This window comes from Bidens hawaiensis, unplaced genomic scaffold (genome assembly GCF_021521415.1).
Source record: "Bidens hawaiensis isolate Kalapana, Puna unplaced genomic scaffold, B.hawaiensis_p1.1 tig00005873_1, whole genome shotgun sequence".
Taxonomy (NCBI): Eukaryota; Viridiplantae; Streptophyta; class Magnoliopsida; order Asterales; family Asteraceae; genus Bidens; species Bidens hawaiensis.
The window spans coordinates 1,134,026-1,154,837 of record NW_027491386.1 but is presented as its reverse complement, the minus strand read 5'-3'; positions in this window follow the sequence as shown (position 1 = coordinate 1,154,837).

Genomic DNA, 20,812 nt, shown 5'->3' with positions numbered 1-20,812 from the left:
ACCATAAGGTTCTTGGATTAGATACAAAACATGAAACCGGAATTAACTAAGTGCAAACCATCAAGTATAGACCCAACAAGTATTCCTCTAGACTTGTTCTCGAGGTGTGGTGTGCTCGAGTGTACTGTCCATACAAGTAAGCAGACCCTACTTGACTATGCATCATGCTCGAGATACTTAGAAATATATTCACTACTCTAAATTCGAGATGTATTCCAGTGTTAGACACTTTGCTCGACTCTATAGCTCTATGTGCTCGACGTTCCTCTATGCTCAAAACACATAAATGTCTCATCTCAGGTCTTTGTGCTCGAAAACTTAGATCTTAGCTAGTTACCATGCAATCATGCTCGAAATACATAACATCAATTTTCATAACATAGCAGGTGCTCGAAGATAAGATGCATGCTCGAAACACTTAGCAGCAAAATGTCTCATGTCATACTCGAAACAGATAGTCAATTTACACATCTCATAGTGTACTCGAAGCAGCAATGTATAAGCAAGTACAGTTTTCTTGCTCGAAACACTTAACTTAAATTTCAATTCCGTTTGAGAACTACAACTTTTATGCTACCGATTCAAGACATGTGTAATCATGTCTTGTGCTCAAAATTTTAACCTTCACCAAAGAATAATCATTTTATAAAAGTAAATCAAATGAGCATTTAGGTTAAGGTGACATAAGAGATCAAAATCCAGTTCAAAATAAAATTCATTTTAAGTCATTTGGAAAGATCTCAATCGTGGGATCAGACTATTTAAAACAACGATCACACCACTTCATTGTCAGTGTTATTATGACTCAGTCAGGTTGACAGCAGGTATACTTAGCATAATGGTCATTGCTTTCTGTGATACATTTAGAATTCAATTAGAGCATAAAATAGGAATGGTTATCATTGTAGCTTCAGATTGCCTCTAATATCTTCTCAAAGCGTTTTAGCTTTCTCCAAATTACCCCGAATTGACTCCGACCCCCTGATGCCCTGGTCAAAATTGATTTTTGTATACTAGAGCAGTTATTTATTTATATTTTGTCTTTGATAACAGACTGCAAGGTTGAACGTTGGACTTACATGCCATCCGGACTTACATGCCTTACATTCAAGGTGTTTAGGACTTACTTGTATACCCCACCCATGTAGTTCCCTTAGTGCCCCTTAAGTCATGAAATCAGCTAACTTATATATATATATGTATATTATACTTTTGATCTTTTTATACTTTTCAATCTTTTTCTTTCTCTTTTCTTTTGAGAGGTTTTCCATATATTAATAATTTATATTTACTCAAATACTTAATAGATATTTTTATAGACTAGAAACACCAACGGGCTCGTGTATGATTGGATAATGACCTTTCTGCCTATCATTCGGAGAGATGTGCTAGAGAACATACCTTATTTTCCAATGTTTCACCACATCATACTTCAGCCAGTTTAAGTGTATATCACATATTGCAACTACAGACTATGGAAAGCTACCATACTTTGCCAATAACTGTAGTAAAAGCCTTTTGAACTTACAATCCATGGGTTAGTTATCTTAAACAGTTTTCTATCATTTCCCAATTTAGGTTGGATTCAATTTCCCAGAAATCAGTTTCTTGCTTTTTTGAAGCTGGGAACTTGGATAATATTATCATTTCTCGTATTTATTGTCACCGAAAACAGAGTTGCTTAATCAAAAACTTTTACCATTTAAAAACCATTTTCCTTCTGAAAATTCAATTGAAGAACAGTGATTTTAAAGATGGTGTTGTCATTTAAGCTTTTGTAATTAAGCACACACTTTCACAGAATCAAAACACAAACTTTCAGATAGCATAGAAACAACAAATTATCACTTAAGTCTGTTGAGCATGCTCAGAACTTTATCGAGCATGCTCGAAAGTCTATCGAGCAACCTTAGAAGTGAATCAATTCAATGATTGTGCTCGAGAAACTTAACGTTGTGCTCGAGCAGTAATTTGCAAGGAATAAGCAAGTTATTCTGAGTATATGTACATGCTCGACCACTGGTAACAACATTCATGCTCGAGTTACTTGAGAAAAACCCCAAGTATGGATTGTTTTTGCTCGAAGAGAATTAAACACCCATCTACCACAGAAGCATGCTCGAAATACTTGCAAAAGTTTTCAAGACAGCATTCTATGCTCGAGCATCTGAGCAATGGCATCTGTGCTCGAATGACTTTGAATAGTCTTACAGAAGCCCATGCTTGTGCTCGAAGAGAAATAAGCACACCATCAAGCACAGAATCATGCTCGAAGTACTTAGAATCATAAAAATTCATCATGCAAGCACAGATCAAAGTACTAACAGCTGTAATTATCAAAGTTAACAAAATTTCACACAAGAACAGTCACAAACATGATTCATGCAATTTTGAGTAATCATTCAAGCATAGCAATTTGATCATGCAAACATTCAAAGTGAGTAACCTAGATCATCAGTAAGCACCTCACTTAAGCATACATCCCAAATTAAACCTCATTAGCATTTATCATTCCCCAGGCATTTTAACATAAAGTGAAACCTGGTCTTATCTAAAGGTTTGGTGAACAAATTAGCCAAATTATCAGATGTGTCTACCCTTTTCATTTCTATAAGCCCTTTTTCTTGACAATCCCTAATGAAATGATGTCTAATTTCAATGTGCTTAGTCTTAGAATGTCGGACTGGATTCTTAACAATAAACATAGCTGCAGTATTATCAATTAAGATAGGAGTAAGTAAGAAATTCAGACCATAGTCCAGCAGTTGATTTTGAATCCACAAAACCTGTGCACAGCAAGCAGATGCATCAATGTATTCAGCTTCAGCAGTTGAGATAGACACTATAGTCTGTTTCTTGCATTGCCATGACACCAACCTGTTCCCTAAAAACTGGCAGCCTCCTGAGGTTGATTTCCTACTCATGTTGCAACCATCATAGTCACTGTCTGTGTAGGCTATCAAATCAAAAGAGAGGTTCTTTGGATACCAAATCCCCAAATCTGGTTTTCCCTTTAGGTATTTGAATATCCTCTTGACTGCTAGCATGTGTGAAACCTTGAAGTTAGCTTGAAATCTTGCACAGACACACACAACAAACATAATATCTGGCCTAGATGCTGTAAGATACATCAATGATCCTATCTTGGCCCTATACTCATGCTGGTCCACTGGCTCCCCCTTTTCATTAGGTACCATTTTCTCATGTGTATCCATTGGTGTGGACATTGTCTTGAAGTCTTGGCACTTGAATTTGTTAAGAATCTCTTGTACATATTTGGATTGATTTATGAAGATGCCATCAGCTTTTTGTTGCACTTGAAGTCCAAGGAAGAAATTCATTTCTCCCATTGAGCTTATTTTGTACTTGGATTTCATTACTTGTTCAAACTCTTTGCACATTTGTTCGTTTGTAGAGCCAAAGATAATGTCATCCACATACACTTGCAGTAGCAGCAGGTCTTTGTTCCTGATTTTGTAGAAAAGAGTCTTGTCAATTACCCGTCTACAGAAACCATTTTGCAACAAATGATTTGACAGCTCATCATACCAAGCTCTTGGCGCTTGATGTAATCCATACAGTGCCTTGCTGAGCTTGTAAACTTTGTTGGTGTGCATTGGATCTTCAAATCCAGGAGGTTGAGTGATATAGACTTTTTCATCAATTTTCCCATTCAAAAATGCAGACTTTACATCCAATTTATAGACCTTTATATTCATGGATGCTGCATATGCAGAAAGATTATGATTTCTTCTAGTCTTGTAACTGGAGCAAAAAACTTCTTCAAAGTCCATTCCTTCCTCTTGTAAGCATCCTAGAGCTACTAGTCTTGCTTTGTTCTTAATAACAATTCCTCTTTCGTCCTTCTTGTTTCTAAAAACCCACTTGGTGCCAATAGCATACTTGCCTCTGGGCTTGTCAACAAAGTCCCATACATGTAAGTCTCTGAATTGGGCCAATTCTTCCTACATAGCTTCTACCCAGCTGTTGTCTTTCAAGGCTTGATTAATGTTTTTGGGTTCAACTTGGGATAAGAAGCAGGCATACAGGCAGATGTTTGCCTTCTAAGAAGAACTTCTTGTCACTCTTTCATGCAAGTCTCCTATTATGTTTTCTGCTGGGTGATTTCTTTCAACAGAAGTGGTTTGCACAACTTGTTGTGCAGATACTTTTGTTTCAAGATTTTTCATGTTTAACACAGCAGAATCATCTTCAATTCTCATTTGGGATTCTTCATTTACTTGAACTTGATTTATCTCTGATGAAGATGCCTCATTTGACCTAAATTGGAGAGAGTCAAACAAAGACTAGAACCTTTCTTCAAAATGGTTTATCCTTTCAGTCTGATCAGGTTGCTGACTTTGAATTGGATCACTTTCAACTTCAGTTGGCCCTTCATTGGAAACTTCAACTGCATCATCTTGTCCATTTGTATCAACTTCAGCAGCTTGAAGGTTGTTTCTTTCAAAGTTAAAGCCATTAGATTTAGGAGCAACAGATGACCATAGCATGTCTGATCAATTTGTCTTTGCTTTTCTTTATCTTCAAAGCTGGTTCTGTACATGCTGTCATCCACATCTTCACTATAGATTTTGAATGATTTGATCATCTTTTCTAAGTCAAACAGCCACTTGGGTCCTTCAACATTATTGAAATGGTTTTCATTGAAAATTATATCAGAAGATTCAATCACCACCATGTGCTGCTTCACATAGACTCTGTAAGCCTTTGAATAAGATGAATAACCTACACAGAAGCATTCCAGAGATTTGGACTGGAATTTGTTCACATAGTCCTTTGTATTCAGGAGTGAGCATCTGCATCCAAAAGGCTTTAAGAACTTCACATAAGGCTTTCACTTAAAGATAACCTCATATGGAGTCTTATTTTGAGCCTTGTTCAAAAGAACCCTATTCTGCACATAACATGCAGTGTTGATTGCTTCTGCCCAAAAGGTGACTGGTAAATTTGCATCAGCAATCATCGTCCTAGCAGCCTCAATTAATGTTCTGTTCCTTTTTTCTGCAACACCATTTTGTTCAGGAGTTCTGGGAGCACTATATTGTTGAAAAATACCCTTGGAAGTGCAGAATGCATCCATAATTTCATTCCTGAACTCTATCCTATTGTCACTTCTAATGACCTTCACCTTCCTTTCAAGTTGATTTTCCATTTTTAGCACATACATTCTGATCAACTCTGCAGTTTCATCTTTATGCCCCATAAAGTATACCCAAGTAAACCTTGAATAGTCATCAATAATTACCAAGCGGTATTTTTTCTTCCCAATACTTGGAACACTTACAGGACCAAAAAGATCCATGTGTAGCAGTTCCAAGACCTCATCAATAGTATTTATCATTTTGCTTTTATGTGAGGATTTGTGTTGTTTCCCTTTCAGGCAGGATGTGCATTTTTCTTCCAATTTGAACTCTCTTGTGGGAAGGCCAACAACAAGTTCACCTTTTACAAGTTTGTTCATGTTCTTTAAGTTCACATGACATATCTTCCTATGCCATAGCTTAGTTTCATTTTCAGTTGCTTTTGACACAAAGCATGAACCACCTCTTGAAGTTGCAGTATTCATTCTCAGTTCATAGAGTTGCCATTTCTTGGAGCCATCATCATAATCATGTCAGTTGGAACAATAAATTCAGGCTTCAAGATCAGGCAGTGTTCATCGTTGAAATCCATTTTGTATCCTTTATCACAGACTTGAGAAATACTGAGCAAGTTGTATTGTAGTCCTTCAACATGCAGCACATTCTTAAAGGATACTTTGCCATTTGTGAGTGTTCCTCTTCCAACAATCTTTCCTCTATATTCATCACTCCCAAAGGCAACTGTCCCTTCATATTTCTTTTCATAGTTTATTAACACACCCTAATCACAGGTCATGTGCCTGGAACATCCACTGTCCATATACCATGAGTTATTTTTGTTCAAGGACTGTTCCTGCACATACACATAAAACAGAATTAGTTTGAATCTGATTTTCAAACTGCATCAGTTTGTAATTCAGTGTCAGTGGAAGATTCATCTGGAGTTGGAGTTGGAACTGGAGGTGGGTCTTCATACACAATTTCACAATCTTCTTTTGTGTCAGAATCTGCCCCATCCTTTACAACCTGTGATCTGATTACTTCTTCTGTCTGCTCAATCACATAGTTCTTCTTCTCTACCACCTCCTTTTTCGTCCTCCATTGGAACCATTTTGGTTCAAACCCCTGTTTTAACAAAAACTTTTCATCACCATTGAAAACTCCAGGTTTGATTTTTTGCTTTTCCCTTATCAGATGACCTTTTGTTCTTCTCAGCTTTATGTGGCTCTATCTCATTTACTTTTATTTTCAGAATGGTCTTGAGTCTCTTTTCAAGAATTTCCTTTTGTTCCACACAACCAGATGGTTTTCTATTTCCACTCAAGTAATTCTGATACATCTCTTTGTAACTCTTCATGTCAAATCCACTCACCACATCAGGAATTTCAAAGGTGTCCTCAATAATCCAGCAAGAATCAGTGTGATGACCATATGCATCACACTTCTTACACCATACCTTGGCATAGCTTCCCATATCTTCAAGCAATTGTTTGTCTTTGATTTTGTCACTTGTTTTGGGAAAATCAAATCCTAAAGAGGTCTTTGGACACAAGGTGTTGGAGAAATCCATCTTGATTGGCTCACTGATGTCAATTGTTTGTGGATATTTTTCTTTGACAAAAAAAATTTTCTTCAGCTTGGAGGAAGTTCTCAATGAGCTTCCTTCTTCTTCACTTGGATATCTTCTTGTTGGCACATAATCAACATCCCCAATATCAAACAACTCATGATTAGAGAAAACTGGGTAAATTGGTGGATGTGTCTGATCATAAGTGGATTTCACCATTTCTTCTGATCTATTCTTGATCTCAGATTGTGGTCTAGCACAGATGTCAAATACCACATGCTCTTTCCTTATTTTCTCATAATGCCTTTTCATCTTTGGAGTCATCTTTGGAAGAAGAGGAACCTTTTCACTGTTCTTTTTGCTTGATCCTCTCTTGTTTTTGCCCTTGGATGACTTAGAGTTTCCACAACTGCAATTGCTGTCTTCACTGGAGTATTCACTCCATTTCTTGTTTTCTCCTACCAATTTGTCATTCTTCTCAAATTCTGGCTCCCCACCCTTCTTCTCTGCAAATTCTCCATTCTGGTCTACATACACATCAGCATATTGCTTTACAAACTCTTCTTTGTCATCAAAAACATTCTTGAACTGCTTAAGGTATTCACTTCTACTCTCCTTGTCTACTTTCAGTGGGTAGCTGTCACAAAAAGGCGGTGGAACCTTTTTGTACTTCTCTTCTTCAGTCATTTTATCAACATATCCCACTATATTGCCAGTAGAAACAAGGTTCTTCAAGAAATCCATTTGAATTAGCAATTCAGCATTCTTCATCTTTTCTTCTGCATACATCTTTTTTAACCCTTCAATTTCAATGGTCATTCTTGATTGGGTCTGGTATGCCATCATATAGTCATCCTCAAGTCCTTTGATTTGACTTTCATAGGTTGCCTCACTTGTTTCATACACATTCAGAAAGGCTTCCTTCCTCCAACACTCATTTTTCCATTTTCCAATCTCCTGTTTAAGTTGATCAATAGTAATAAAAGATTAGAAATTGAGACATCAGATTGCTTGAGTATTTGAAGATTCAGCCTAGTCATGCACCTTTGCCATAAATGCAACATTTGCCATCTCTATTTCAACAGCATGATTGCTCCAATCAAATTCCCCATCCTGTGGCGCCCTGGTAACAACAACATTTCCTTGGTCTCTCTGCTGGTTCACATTGTTCTGATTTGTTCTGTTCTGGTTTGTGTGAGCCTGCATTTGATTGTTTCTTAGAGGTTGAAATGTTTGTTGTTAGGGTTTGTTTGGATTTTAGTAGGGGTTCTGATTGGTAATTTGATTTCTTTGCTGCTGGAAATTTTGATTTTGGTTATGGTAGAATTGATTTTGATTCAATTGATTTCCATCTTGCCTTGGCATGTTACATTCTCTTGCAAAGTGTCCAGGTTGTTGACAGTTATAACAGATAGCCTTCGATTTGTCAAATCCAATTCTTTCAGTTGGACCATTGAAGCTTGTTCTCCTGTCCTGCTGTACAATCTCTTGCTCCTCACTGCTAGCATAGCTGCTTTCCATTTAATGTCCATATCTTCTAAGTCATCAACATCTATTTGTTCTAGGTCTTCTTGCACAATGCTTGTATTTATCAGATTCTTGGCCACAAAGGCATGGTATGACTCAGAGAACATAGAGAACAAGGCCTGGTAGTCTGCTCCCTGAGTTGGACTGTGCTGCATGAAAGTAGTCTGCCTATTTCCTGTAGATTAAATGTCATCTTCAATTAGTTTCACATTGAATCTTGATTGACTACTACAAGATAAGTTTGCTTCTGATGGTTCCTCAATGATTGGCTGTTGACTCTTGATCGAGAGGTTGCCCAAAGGTTCTACAAAAGCATTGTTCACTTGAAAGCTTGGCTTGTCCTCTCGGATCATGTGATTTTCAATCATTTCTTGTTCTGCAGCCTTGAGGAAGGCTATCACATCATCTAACTTGAAATTTGGAAAGCTGGTCTTCTCTTTGATGAACTTGCTGGCAGTGTACCACTCACCAGACAGAGATTATAGAAGTTTCTTGTTCAGGTCAAAATCAGATATCTGAAGGTCTGTTGTTCTAATTTCATTCACAATCATCATGAACCTTTGTAGAACAGACTTTAGTCTTTCTCCTTCCTTGAACTTGAATATGTCAAGCTGCTGTTTCAATCTATCTTTTTTGATGTCTCTTAATTCTGTATTCCCCTCAAACATTTCAATAACTGCATCATACAAGCCCTTTGTAGTCTTGTGATGATTTATGGTTGTCAGAATTTCCCAAGAAAGCCCTAATTTCAGCATAGACAGAGCTTTATCATCCCTCTTCTTCATCTTCAGTTCAACAGTTGCGTTGTTGTTTGGAGCTGTTGAAGGAACGTAGTTTCCTTCAGTGATATACATCCACAGCTCTGGGTCATTGTAGTTCACAACCGCTTCAAACAGCACTTTCCATTTTATGAAGTTATCTTGTCCGAGTAGCCTTGGAATCTTGTTTGTTGAAACTTCTTAGTCTTCCATATCAGTAGGTCTGGAGTTCGCAGTAGTGAAGACGGAGTAAAGCTTCAAGCTTCTTCACAACCTTCTGTCCCGTGGCCTTCAGCGAGCTTACTCAAGCTCCGATACCACTTGTCAGGACCGTGAGTCGGGTGAAACCTCGAAAGGTTGACAAGAACACACCGACTCTGTTAACCTAAAGGCCTATTGAATATCCTGGCAGAATCAGGATATCCAACAAGTGGGAACGAAGGAGTGAAAGAATAACAAACACAAAACATAATGAATGATTAGTAAGAACGATTTCAAGACAAAGATTTACTGTATTTAATAACTCATTAATGAAACAGTGTAATGAATGTCTAGGGTTTCGTGTGACGGCGCAGGTGGCGGCGGCTATACGAGGAAACAAAAAGAATATTCCTTTAGAATGTTTTCCGTATAGAGCGCCGTGTGAAAAACCATGTCCTTAATGGAAACCTAGGACCCTATTTATAGACCCTGACATTCCTTCTAGAAGTTCCTAATCATTACATAATGAAACTCAAAATAATACAAGTGTTGAGTCCTCGAGCAAGGTAACAATCTTGCTTGAGCATGCTCACTATGCTAGGTATGCTCGATGAGTGTCTTTGAGCATATTTTACTTAGAATATATTCTCTTTCGGAGAATATATTCTCCTCCAGTAAGCTTCGTTCTTCTTGACTTGTCCATTCTTTGCTCGAACTAGTTCATCGAGCAAGCTCATTCTTCTTGATGTCTTCAGTTATACTTATTCAACAATCTTTAGTATGCTCGGATGTAAATCTTGCTCGGAAACTGAACTGTGCTCGAAGTCCTTGCTTTGATCATTTGACATCTTCTTATTGCATTCATGCTTGTCCCCATGTGCTCGATATTCTGTGCTCGTAACACTTGGTTAAAACAAGTATGATCAAGCTGTTTGTTCGATTGGCAATCCATGCTCGATAGAAGAATAATCTTGCTCGTTGAAGTGTAGCTTGCTCAAAGCCTTAACACTTGGAAGAATAAACCATTTAAGGTTCGGAAGACCTTGCTCGAAGTAGTAAAACCATGCTCGATCGCCTAAGCTTGCTCGAAGTCCATAGCCATTTTCTGAGGAGGTTGAGAAGATTCCAATCTTCGTTATCAAAAATCCGACCCAACAATTTCCAACCCCGCGACATCCTTTCCGTGACATAATTTTTGGAGCACTGCTTCCCACCTCTGGTCCGGCCGGGTTGAATCGTGAGAATCGTATGCTTCAAGCTGAAAAGATCGATTCTGACTCTGCCGGAGGGAGATGGAGCTTGCTTTGAAGAATTTCGAAGACATCGCCTGGATGATGTGTCGAGGAGCGGCAGAGCACCACCATGCTCTAGCTGCTACAAATGAGAAACAGGAGAAGGTCGGGGAAAACTTAGCAAAGTCTGTCCGCGAGTGCATTGAGTGCTATAAGGAGTTCTAGGCCTCGTGCAAGAAGTCCAATGACGATCTTGTTTAAGCACACGAACGCGTTGAGCGCTTTATGGAGTTCTAGGTCCCGCCAAGCACGAACAAGAAAATTCCGAACCGCGCAAGCAGGTCGAGCAACTGGAGACCGAGGCGGCGATCCGAAAGGCGAATGCCAACAAGCTTGCTGAGGCGGTGGCGGCTCGTGAGCAAACGTTTGAGAACCTAACTGCTCAGTGTGCTATCCGCAAGGTCAGTATCCTCCTTCGTTTTCTTTTATTTATTTTCAATTGGCCTTTTCTAGCTGCTTTAATTGATCAGATTGCCAAGCGCATCATAAATGATGAAGCTTTGATGAAGAACGTCAGGCGTCTTGTGACTGCATCACAACAGCTGAGACACAAGGTAGGATTCCAGGAGACGCTTACTCTTGTTCAAGATCAAATATCACACGAACTCTACTCGCTTCACAGCATCGACATTGAAGCTAAGTATCGAGCTGCGGAGATGGAGTATGACGCCTTGTCATTCCCCATTTCGTCCGACGTCACTCAGTTTTCCAAGGAGGAGGATGGCGTGCAAAAGCTAAGAGAGTTTCTAGAGCCATCGAGGATGAGCACTTCCTCCGCGGCTAGTGATGGCGATGATGTGGAACAGGATCTGGCTGAAAGAGAATGAGAAGAAGAGAAAGTGGACTATGAAGCCTCTCCCCACCAGGATTGGATTTGCATATAAGTAGAATAGGGCTTATGTAACTTGTAAGTATTCAACGAATGTTGGTATCCGCTTTTGTAAATATTTGTTTTACGAATGAAATGGAATATTTCTTCTCGTTGCTTGTATTATTTCTGATTAATATTGCCATAGCATGTTTGATTAATGCCAACTTAAATTACCATGACAGAGTATTGTTTTCATTAATAATATGTGGCCCTAGGCCCGCTTTTACATAAAATGAAATTAATTTACATATAATACCTTCGAAATTGCGCCCGCTTTCCAAGTCCGCGGAACGGGCGTGCCATCGAGTTTGTTTAATGCATAAGTGCCCTTTCCTAGGACCTTAGTAACTTGATAAGGTCCTTCCCCATTTGGCGATAACTTGCCGGCGCTTGAGTGTTGGATGCTTCGTTGTTGCGAAGGACGTAATATGGGTCATTGAACTCACTGATCTTATCTTTGGCGTTGTAATACTTTTGGAGTTGGCACTTGTAATTGTGCTCGCGCATCACAGCCTACTCTATTCATTCTTATAGGAGCATCAAATCAATGCGCAACTGCTCGTTGCTTTTTCTTCCGAAATTAGCATGCACGGGTAGGGTAGATCTATTTCCGCCGTAGCCATAGCTTCTGTGCCATAAGTGAGACTAAATGGCATTTCAGCGTTGCTTGTGTTCCGAGGGCCCATAGGACATGCGCAATATGGTCTATCCAGCCAAATCTGTAATGGTCTAACCTCCGTTGAATTCCATCAAAAATGCTATGATTGGTGCGATTGACTTCCCCATTACCTTGCGGATGCGCCATGGATGTAAACATTTGAGAGATTTATAGTTCTGTAAGCCAGGCTTTGACGCGCTGGTCGGTGAACTGCGTTCCATAGTTGCTGACCATGTTAATAGGTAAAATAAAATTGACAGATGATGAACTCCCATATGAATTTTTTTCATGCTGGTGGCGCTGATAGTAGCTACTAGCTTTGCTTTTATCCATTTGGTGAAGTAGTCGATCGTGACTATCAAGAACTTCACCTGCCTTGACGCTTATATAAATGGCTCAGTTATGTCGATGGGCCACTTCTAAAATAGCCATGCGGCAGTGACTGGTGTCATGCTATTCTTTAGATGGATGGTATTTGGCGCATGACGCTGACGTGCATCACATTTGCGAATCTGTTTTTCGGCGTCCACATGCATGCCTGGCCAGTAATACCCGGCATTCATGATTTTTGCTACCACCCTGCGCGGGCCTGTGTGTACTCCACAGATGCCTTCATGGATTTTTCTTAGGAGATAGTTGGCATCGTGCGGGTCCACGCAGCAGAGGAGCAGTCCTAGGTAAGATCGCTTATATAAAATGCCGTCTTTCATTTGATAATTTAGCGCCTGATGATGTATCTTCCTAGCCTCCGCTTTGCTTTACGGTAAGATACCGGCGGACAATAAGTTGACGACTGATGTCTCCAGGACGCGTTGCTAGTGCTGATGACGCATACTTCCTCTCAAGGAACTGAAGGGGTGCCGAGGATCTAGACGCGGATGTCTTTCGCCAGGTATTGAAAGCTTACCGATGCTAGCTTGCTCAGGGTGTCAGCTTGCTTGTTTACGCTACGCTTGATGTGGATTACTTTGCATGTAGCAAACTTTTGCATCAGCGCCTCGGCCTGGGCTGTATATAAAGCCATTTTCTCTTATTTGGCTTCGTAAGAACCCTCAATTTGGTTTGATAATAGCATGGAGTCTACATAAGCCTCCAAGTATAGCGCCAAATTTTCGCGCGAACCTAAGGCTAACCAAGAAGGCTTCGTATTCTGCCTCGTTGTTCGTGCTTTTAAATTTGAGGCGAACAACATAGGCGAAATTCGTGACCTTCCGGATCCATGAGTCTTAGCTCAGCTCCTGAAACTTCATCCTTAATGGCTCCGTCAATGTAAAGCCTCCAAAATTTTTCCATATCTTGTGTCGTAGGAGGTTCTGATTCCTAACGACAGTCTTCTTCCCGTGTTACGGGTACTTTTGCGATGAAATCAACTAGCACCTGACCCTTAATCGCGAATCTTAGCTTCTATTCTATCGCATGTTCTCCCAACTCTATAGCCCATTTTGAAAGCCTTCCCGAAAGTTCTGGTTCGCAAAGTACATTGTACAACTTGTAAATGATTAGAAGCTTGACCTGATGTCCTTGGAAGTACTTGCGTAGGTGTTGTTAAGCATGGACCAGCGCGTGTACGATTTCTCTAGATTAGAGTATCTGGTTTCTGCACCGGTGAGTGTGCGGCTGTGTAAGGCCCCGAACCCCGGGAACCTCACAGTTGGTAACCATTCAAAACACTCGTAAAAATAATTAAACTTAAAACAATTCTGTTCATTAAAATGAGCATCACAGAGTATAATTCGGCGGAAAACGTAGATAACAAAATAAGTTCCCAAAACCCGGCAATTTTGCCTAAAACCAACATAATTATCTTTAAATAAATAAAAAGAAAATTTTAAAAATAAATGTTTTAATAATAAAGTCTTCAGATCCCGTATACCCTTCACCGTCCAAGTAACTTCGTTCACGTCCAAGCGATAAGGCATCCTCTTCCTAACCTGAAACTCACACTAACATGCACACAAAGTCAGCTTAAGCTGAGTGAGTTCAAGTTTTAAATAAGTAACAAAAGTCTTAATAATCATTCCAACAGTTTTAAAACGGTAAACGGAAATACATCGGTTAGGTCACCACATTCAATAAATAATCATCCTTACGTATGAGCATCTCTATACGTGCATTCCTATATATATCAATATATATATATATATATATATATATATATATATTGATATATTGATATATATATTGATATATATATATATATTGATATATATATATATATATATATAACATTCAGGGCCGAGAAAACGTACAACCCAAACACGTAACATTTAGGGCATGCAAACACAAAGTAGGCATACGCAACATTCAGTAGTCGAGACGACTACAACATTCGCCAAATATTGGCCATTCTAATATATATATATACACACGCATTCTTTAACATTCCAAGGCCTACCAATACTAGCAAGCCTATGTAAAATCGTTTAAAATATTTCATCTAGTAAGAAAACACTTAGGTGTGCATGCTAGCCCAAAACTTAAAAAGAGTTAAACGGGGCATCAAGAACTCACCTGAAATCGATCGAACACCTGCAACGAGCTAGGAAATCCCTAAGTGCATACTCACAAGTAAGGGCCTGTAAATAGTACACAACACGTTACTAAGCTAGACCGTAAGAACACTCTTGCCTAATGGGCCGTTCAAGTCCAACACGTTGGCCCAAGGCCCAACACTTTGGCCCAAGGCCCAACACGTTGGCCTAAGGCCCAACAACTTGGGCCGAGGCCCAACCTAAACCCAATTACTTTACCTCAGCCCCTAAAACCTTTCAACTAACCAAATCCACCCTACGATTATGGTCGGGGCTAACCATGATGCACAACTCACCCGTCGGTAATCAAATCGAGTCGAATACGCGTGTAATAAATCTTAAAACCAATTGTCAAACAAATCAGCCCCAAATGGACCAAATTTCCATCTTAACCTTTTCTTACATCATAATTATGTCACCCGAGTTGATGGGGTTGACAGTTCCTTTTTACAACTTTCAATTTAACATTTAAACGAAAATTCGCGCACCGCCGACTCGATTGACCAATCACCAACCAAAACAGCCCCGAGTATCAAAAATTTAATTTTCCCACAGCCCTTAAACCTCCCTAGGGCTGTACAAACTGATTCGGTCGGTCATTCGATCGATTAATGCATCAAACTCAACAATTGCCAATCCTACACCCGGTAAACCCTAGTTTTCGAACTAAAATCGATTGACCGACCTAAACACCTTCAATGAATACGGTTTTTAAGTATGATGTACCACACATACCTTGGAGGATTTTGGTGCAAAAAACTCACTCAAAACAGCCCCGGAAACGCTCAATTGGACAGCCACCCGGCTAGCCTACAACAAGCCATAAATCGATCAATACGCGCGTTATAACGATCAATTATGGTGTAAAAGACATGGGGAATCGTAGTACATACCTTGAATTGAAGTTCTAAGGCTTAAACTTGGCTGCAAAAAAAGAAAATTCGTGGGTCTTGGGTCCCTTCTTCCTGCCGATCGCAACAAGGGGGGAGGGCTAGGGTTAGTTTCTGTTATAACATAATATATTACACTCTAGTCCCTCCAGATTGAAGTGTAAGGCAAAATGGAAGGAAAACTTAGGTTCTTTAACGTACCAGGATGACGTAAAGGCTCCCAAGAAACGTCGGATAAGTCCTGAGAATTATACATACTCTACACGCTTTAATACTTGAAACCGGAATTGACGGGCGTTATAGGCTGACGTAGTAGATGGAGGTTTGAACCGTGTCCCCCTCTACCATAAGTTCAGCGTCAACCGCCGTATCCAAAGTGGAGAGATATAACGCTAGTGGCTCTTTCAAAAGTGGTTCAGTCAATGGAAAGATCGAACAATCAGGACTTGATTTCTTGGAATGTAGATTCTGCCTCTAGGGTCCAGCGGAACTATGCTTTCTTGAGGCAGTTGCGGAGGGTGGACACAAATAGGAACGTCTTTTCAATGTGATTTGCCAAGAATCTATTAACCTCCAGAAGGCGACCATTTAGTGTCTGGACCTGGTTTAAGTTAGCGGGCGATGGCATTTTGATGATGTCACCTACCTTCTCCGGGTTGGCTTTGAAGCCATCCTAGTGACAATGACACCTAGGAATTTCCCCTCATCCATTCCGAAGGAGCACTTGCCCCGGTTGAGCTTCATGCTTATTTAGTGGAGCGTGTTGAATGTTTCTTTGATTTCTTTGATCAACAAGGGTTCCTTTGTGCTCTTTATGACTAAATCATCCATGTAACCTTCCAAGTTTTCCCACTATGATCTTTGAACTCCTAATCCATTAGGCGCTGATAGATAGAACCCGCGTTCTTCAGTCTGATTGGCATCATATGATAACAGTATGTGCCGGTATTGGTACGAAACGTCGTCTTATCCCTATCGGCCGCGCCCATATGGATCTGATGATACCCCTTGTAGGCATCCAAGAAGCATTTGAAGTGTAACGGGATCAACGCATCCACCTTTAAGTCAATTTTGTGGGTAATAGTATTTTGGGCATGCTTTGTTTAGATCTTTGAAGTCTATGCACATACGCCATTGACCGTTTGAGTTTGGTACCATGACTGGGTTTGCGATCCATGTTTGGTACAAGATGGCACGTACAATTCCCACGTCTAGTAGTTCTCGAACTTGTTCATTAAATGCCTTTGTCTGATCCAGTCCCATCATCCTTCTCTTTTGTACAACTGACGCTAACGCCGGGTCGACCTCGGGACTCCTGTAATGTCGGCGGGTGTCTAGGAGAACACATCCATGCTATTGATGAGGAGTCGTTTCAATGTCAAACAGGTGGGACCAGAATGTGTTTGCCCAATAGTGATAGTCTGCTTTGGATATTTTCTGGATCCACCTGCGGCTAGTTTTTGCCATCTTGGCGAGAGCTGCTTTTTTGTCCGCGACATGCCAGCACGGTTGGCATGCATCATTGCCACACCGGTGGGGTGGGAACCCCCAAGATGTCGTGCGCCATGGACGGAATTCCGATAAAGTCTCTAATCGCCTCTCGCCTTAATATAATATCATAACTACGATGTGAACCCTCCATGACTATAAAATCCACATCCTCAGTTCTTGAAATTTCTCGTCGAAGAGTGTGACTGGGAAAGTCAGCTGACCTAATGAATGTTCGACACTCTGGTTGAACCCCATGATAGGTGCATTCACTGGTTTGATCCGGCGCTTGCCTTCATCGTCTAAAAAGTTAAATCATTGCCTATACATAATGTTCGGCGTTGCTCCAGTATCGATGAAGAAGCGGGAGGTTCGGTAGTGACCGAATACCACGGTAATAATTAGTGGGGCTTTTTTGTTAGCTCCACCCTTGACTCGTGGGAAGACGACTTGTTCTTCCTTCCACGATGTGTGCTATGCCTCTGGCCGTTTCTCCCCTTAGCGCCACCCGGGATTATGTTGGCATGGAGATCTTAAATTTATTTTCCTGAACTCTCGCCAACGTTTCTGGCGTTCCTGTTTCTACCACCGCGAATGATCTTGACCAGGTGCTCCAACTTAGCATTCTTCACATATTTTTCAATAGCGTCCTTGAGGTTGGAGCACATATCGGTAGGATGGTTATGCGCCTCTTGATAATCGCAATACCTTGTGATACCTCGATCGTTTACTGCTTGAGTGGTTGTGGCTTTTTGAACTAAAGGCCTTAGGAGCATGATCTATGAAAGATATTTGGTAAGCGACGTTCATCTCAGCCTTTGCTGTTGCACCGTCTTCTTATCTTTCTGTCCGGTGTCGCAGCCCCTGACCCTTATACCCCGGGAGGGGAGCCGTGAACATTGAGTGGTGGTATCGATGTTTATTAAAATAATTTGCAGCGGAATATTTGATCAGAACCGTAGTTAGGAAAATTAATCAGAGTTATAAAAACACCATAATTCTTATTTCATAAACTGGGATAAAAACTCATTTTTATACAAACATAAGCTTTATAGGGATAAACCCTAATTTACAAAACACGTTTCTTTATTCTGGTGACAAGCCACTTATTTATGCTGGAAGCCTGCAGGCATCATTCCTTTGTCTCTAACAGGTCACCTGAAACATGTTTAAAAATATTTGATCAGCAAGAAATATCGGTGAGTACATTCATTTATAAATGACACATTTTACAGTTACATCATTAAGATGTTTTTACATCTGCCTTCTTACAAATTACCAAAAGGTACTTGTCACTCGACCGTATATGTAACTGTGGTCATATTACTTATTGGTTAACACTTCTCCAATAAGTAACGTGTAATAGCCCAGTAGGCAAGCCTTGTATACAAAACCCCACAATACTAGTAGTAACCATCCGTAAGTCTACAGAGACTTAATCACTGTAATGTAGTTTAAATTCTTTGAAAATATTTAAACTATCCGTCATGAGTTTGATGATTTTGGAAAAGCATCATGACAGTGTTGGAAAATCAATTGTCTCACGCAAATGTGAGTTATGCAAAAATTCGAATGTCTCACCATGCAAGTTTATATTAAACAAGCCTTCTGGTGTTAAGCACCTAGATTAAACACAATGTAGTATATCTATATTAGTATAAACCAATAATTATAACGATAATCACGAGACATGAAACTTTACACGATGACACAATGTCATACCTTGGTCAGGTAGAGCTTTTGGATTCGTGTTATAAAAGTTCCTTTCAATCGGAGAGGTATCGTTACAATTACTTGGTATTATACTAGCCTTATATAAGGAAATTTTTGAGAGAGAAAATGAAACTGAACGATTTGTGAAGTCCAGAATTCCTCCCTATTTATACTTAAAATTGAGCATCTTCGAATATCGCGAAGCTGCAGTAGGGTTGCTGAGTCAGCCCTAGCTATGCCACGTGGCTCGACACGTGTCAGGCTACATGTCAATGTTGCATAGCTTTCACGTCACATCTTCTTTGCGTATCGCGAAGTTGCAGTAGGGTTGCTGAGTCAGCCCTAGCTATGCCACGTGGCTCGACCCGTGTCAGGCTACGTGTCAATGTTGCGTAGCTTTCACGTCACATCTTCGCGTATCGCGAAGAAGCTTAAGCATACTCCTTCGCGTATCGCGAAGGTGCAAAAACACTAAGGCGGCCCTTAAACGGCTCGCGACGATGCGAGCGTGCAAAGTGCGCCATCAAAGTGCCACATTGCGCCCATCGCACTTCGCCCGAGCCCGTGCGCGTGGGGTGCTTCGCACCCTCCGCTAGGACTACTGGGTGTGATTTGGCACATAAGAATATTATCATGTAAACTCTCTTCCTTATAAAGAGCTTACAAGTTTTATAATCTAGCGATGTGGGACAAGAGTTAGAAATCCTATTTATACAATGGTGGAAGCCTTCCATTTTCTTTCCTCCACCAATGTGGGATGGAATTTTCCTTTATATTTTCCATTCTTCCTTTTACTTCTTCTCTTTTATTTCTCCTTTCTTCATTTCTTTCTTTGATTATTTTATTCTTTATGATGGTTTGTTATATCCGGCGAGTGGTCGGGAGTCAGAAGATGACGCATCTTGGTTTGTTCTTGGCCAACTTGACCTAGTCTTCCTCTAATCTTTCCTAGGTTGATTAAGATTGGTGTGCGTGTGCGTCCATGTATATAAAAAGCTTGTTAATTTGTTTTCACTCAAGACTGTGCTCTAAATTTATAACAATGATTTCTACTAAGACTAAACCACACACATATAGGAAAGCGTACCTATCGTATATGTAGAATAGTATTGGTAAGAACCAAGTCTCCATCCATGGACTTGGAATACTTCTAATAATGAATCTTTTTTTTAAATTTACCGAATGTAATAATCTTTAAAGGTTTTTTTGAACTAAATCTTTTTAAATTTTAATAAAGTTAAAAAAGAAAGCAGGTGAAGGATTTCAGACGAGAATCAATATATGAAGGTTACATCTAAATCAAGAATCCACTAAACTCTTATTTAACTACTAGTACTATGAATATGTGATTAAATTGCTGAAATAACATACAATAGAATAATCGCTCATTCCTAAGTGAATTACCCTATAACATACAAGAAAGTAGAATGCATAACTTCATGTCTGCCACGGAAATTGTCAATTTATGTAAGCAAGTATTTTTAGTGAAGTATAAAGATTAAGATTGATTTTGATTTCTCATATACCAATCCTAACAACTTTTAGGGAATTATAGCTTATTCACACTACCCCCTTGGTTGATTTAAGTAGATTATAAATACACATTCCTTTAACATGTAATTGCTTTAACTAGCTTAGCAACCTAATCAATTGTACTTAACAATGTTCTTTTAGAATTACCATAACTAGAGAAATTAACCATAAGATGTATCTCATTCACAAGGAAATATGGTTTCGGATAAAATATCAAGATTTTCTTTTTTACCATTCCTAGTTTCCAAGAACATGAGTGAATGAATGAGTATAAAGATTTGTTTTAAAAATTTTAATCATCAACCTTGAAATAATGGACTATGATGACAAAACATATTCATCAAAGGAAAATTGCAAAATGATCATGTACTTCACAAAAACTAAATCACATATTCAATATAATCATCAAATTAAGTTAAGTATCATCATAGATTTAGATGGTAAATGGAGGTTTAGCTCATGATAAGCATGACAATGAACATCAAAGAGGATAAAGATATCAATACATGATTAAACTAGAACAATATACCAAATTGGGGATGAATCTTCTTCAATGATGATGATGATGAATGCCTCCAAGCCTTCAAAATCTTCAATGGATCTTCAATTTAAATGTAAATTGAGTGTTTTTAAGTGCGAAACCCGTCCAAACCCTCTCCAAGCACACCCATTGCAATGAAA